Raw genomic sequence first — 4085 nt, forward strand, 5'->3', positions numbered from 1 at the left:
ACTACTATATATATATATATATATATATATATATATATATATATATATATATATATATATATATATGTATATAAAGGTTGGTAACAGAATTAAATTTAATTCTTAACAGAATTTAATTCTTTGGTTCTTAACAGTATTAATTAAAATATTGAAAAATTTAATTTTCTTCGAGTAATTTCTGGAAGGATGATGTGATATATCAATCTTTCAATATTATATTTTGTTGAAAATTATAGAATTCATCTTTACATTAAAATAAAATATATTTGATCATAATTAATATTTAGTAATTATATTTCTTTAAGTAATTATATCTCTTATTAATCCTGCAATGGATATAGGATATCTGTTGTATTTTCTTTTTCACTTTATCATAAATTGTATCAATTCCTATTATTTGCTTTTTTTTTTTTATTAAAAATATTAATTAATTTTTAAAAGAAAATAACTTTTATTTATATTTAATAGATAAATGAATAAACCATATCAAACATTAATTAGTAAATGAATGCATTAAAGATGAGAAGGAAAGGAAAAAAAAGTAAAAATGAAAATTTTAATCAATTTCTTAGACATTTCAAAATGATTTCACAAAATTTTCAAATTTTTTGAAAATTTTCAGTCCTTTTTTTTTCCTATTTTTACATTTTTTTTTCTCTATTATTTTGCATAAAATTTCTTTCAAACATTTAGACAAAAGTAGTAGAAGATTGTGGATATTTGCGCTACCGCCCTCTTTTATCTCATTCACTCACTTAAAAGTCGTTACTTTTTCTCCTCTTTGTTTTTGACGAAAATTTGATTCAATGAATTCGAGTTTGTCTTGAGGGGATTCGTCATTCATTATCCGCTATCCGTCATCCGCTATCCGTCATCCGCCATCTGATATTCGACATCACGCCATCATTCAATTCGGAAGATAAGCAGAAGAAATGAGCATCTCAGTTTGTTCATCAATATAACTATTGCTTTCTTTCTTTTTTTTTTTTTTTTTTCATTAAAGATAGTAAAATAAATTTTCCTTTTTCCGTTTGATTATATTTCATGAAATGCAAACTATTCTAATGGCTACGATTAACTTTAGTAACTTTGACAAATATTGATAGAAATATATTTATTTTCTTTTTTTTTTTAATTAAAATTAAAGTTAGCTTTTAGATATTTATAGGATTATATTCATTATTTGATAAAAATTTTTGAAGCAATAAATATTTGCCTAACCTCAACAATGCATCAAAAAAAAAGAAAAAAAAAGAGCCTAGTTTCAGGATATGGCTAATAGCCATCTTTTCTGATATATAGCCTCTGCTATTAATGATGTCAAAATGACTCTTTTTTTTTCTCTCTCTCTCTCTCTCTCAACAATTCTTCTAATTCTTTTTTTATTAATTTTATTTTATAATTATTTTTTTTTTAATTTATTCATTTATTTTTTTCTTTTTTTTGATCCAAGCAATATCAAAATATACGACAACGATTTATTGCTTTGATAATTTGAGCCTTTTTTTTCTCTCTCTCTCTCACTTTTGTCACCTTATTTCTTAAGGTATTTACCTTTGACTTTTATTTGACTCTAATATACAACCTTTTGTCACTTTTCATTTAATTGCTTATAAGTAAACACAAAAGTCTCTGATTAATTTTATTTTTATTAAAAAGGTCAAATAATTGACCCGAATAAAATATATCCCTTCTGCTTCTTTACGTTTATTTTGTAATTTTCGAAATTTTCATTCAATTTTGAATAATGTATAGATTGTTCATTTACAAGTTTAAAGTTTACCTTTTCAACATTGACCTTACTGAATATCCAACCTTTTTATCAAGCTCTCTGTTTAAATACTTACAATCTGTAATCGGGTCCTTTGGTATATATTTCTCTTTTATCCATAGCTAAAGGTTATCTCCCGATATCATATAAATCCTTGACCTCTTTGCATATTCAAATCCTTTTTTCCGGTTGATTGTTTAATTTAAAATGTATGCAATCAAAGATTTTAAAAATTAATACTTAAAAGTACTTGATATATACTTGAATTTTTCAATTTTCCACATTCATTTCATTCAAAATTTTTGGATTAATTCTTGTTCCTTTCATTTTTGCCATTAATAAATGATTAAAAGAGTACAATTTCTAGCTGTTAATTTGATTTTATAAAAAAATTTATTTATTTACAATTAATTTATTCATTCATTTACAAGTCTTTGATACATTGTATCTTTAAAAATTTACATAAAAATTTCATTTTTCCAAATTTCAAAAAGTATTTAAGGATCAAAAGTGCTTTGAAAGAGATCGTATTTGATATATTACAATGCTAATAGTTAAATTATTTGTATTGATGAGTAGATTAAGAGGTAAACGTCAATAAATAAAGCTATCAATTCTGGAATTATATGTAAGACAATGTTAATTGATTGCTTTAGTAATTTCAGTATTTGCAAATAATCATTAAATCTTTTTTGTTAAATTAAAAATTTCAATTATTCTTGAATCAATTATTTATGCCGCCATTTAATCTTCTCTTTATTATCATTTTCTATGTTTGCTAACAGTTGCAAATAATAAACAAAAAGCACATTTCATTTGTAAATTTTAATCATAAAAATCATGTTTATCATAATGTTTATCGAAAAGAATTCTAATCTTTCACAATAATTTTTTGATTTCAATTCTTCTTCCTACAATAATCTTACATCTTTCGGTGATAATTCCATTCCCACTGATAAAAGGAAATTATCATTTTAGTTCATTTGAATACAATTATTTGATAACCTTTTGGATTGATTGTTTCAGCATAATGATTGCAAAATAAGGATAAATTTTCTTTTTTTAAAAAAAAAATATTTTTAAAATTTTTTCAACATTTATCTTCAATGTACAATATTACTAAAGGAAATTATACATTTTTTAATTAATCTCAATATTATCAATGATATTAGCATTTACATTCAATAATAACATATATGACGAATGCTTGCAAATACGCATTGCTAATTAGTGATGAAATTAATTAACGCTAAAATCTATTAATATTAAAGGTTAAAATTTAAAATTAATAAAAGATAATTTCAGTTACATAATATTATATAATTTTTTGACATTTTTACAAGGATGAATTTTGTGACTCATTTCGTCCGAACGATTGGATCAAAATGAAGCAAATGGTTGAATATAGAAGGAAAGTCAAAGTTCATTATCATCCTTGTCCTCATAGGAAATATTTGGTAAAAGATGATTTTGTTGCACAATCTGATCGATTCTCTTTTTTTTTTTTCTTTTTTTTTTGTAAAAGATCGTATTTACTATTTCAATTTTTGTTAATTGAATTAATCATGAAATGTGAAAATTTCAAAAGAAATTTTCAGTCAATATTTGATCAAATTTATTAAATTTTGATAATAAAAATGATAAATAATTTAAATATGAATTATTATTCCATTACTGAAACAATCAATACATAATCATCCAATTTTATTCAAAATTAATTTTATTATATATTAAATTTTGTAATAATTCAAATTGTATATATTTCAAATAATTCAAAATAATTTTAATCATACTAATGAGGAAGATGATAAATGCTTCAAATTAAATAATTTCGCTTATTTTATGATATTTCTGAAATATTTTATAATAGAATTTAAACTAATATCATTTACATGAAATGTGATAAATCTTATGATATGAATACTTAATCCATATTTAATTTTAGGATTTTAATTTTTTTTTCATTTCTATTCAAATCTTTGTTTTTTTTTTTTGTTTTTTTTAACCAAATGCTATTATTTTCGGATTTGCGTAATATATCATTGTCATAGCATTTAAAACAAAGCATTCTGACGTCATTTATTCTTTTTCAAATTTTCATTTCAATTTTACTTCCATTTGCTTATTTAGTTGTAATAGCATTAAATTAACGAATTTCTTATTTGCATTATTTGAAATGTATCATCAATTTTAATCATTGTTTCATAAAATACGATACCCTGAATCTATTCGATAGATAGTAAAGAGAGAGAGAGAGAGGAGGGAGAGAGAGGGAAGGAAAAAGGGGAGGGAGAGAGAGAGAGAGAGAAGAAAG

The sequence above is a fragment of the Loa loa genome, assembly GCF_000183805.2.
Source record: "Loa loa unplaced genomic scaffold supercont3.292, whole genome shotgun sequence".
In the NCBI taxonomy this organism is placed as follows: domain Eukaryota; kingdom Metazoa; phylum Nematoda; class Chromadorea; order Rhabditida; family Onchocercidae; genus Loa; species Loa loa.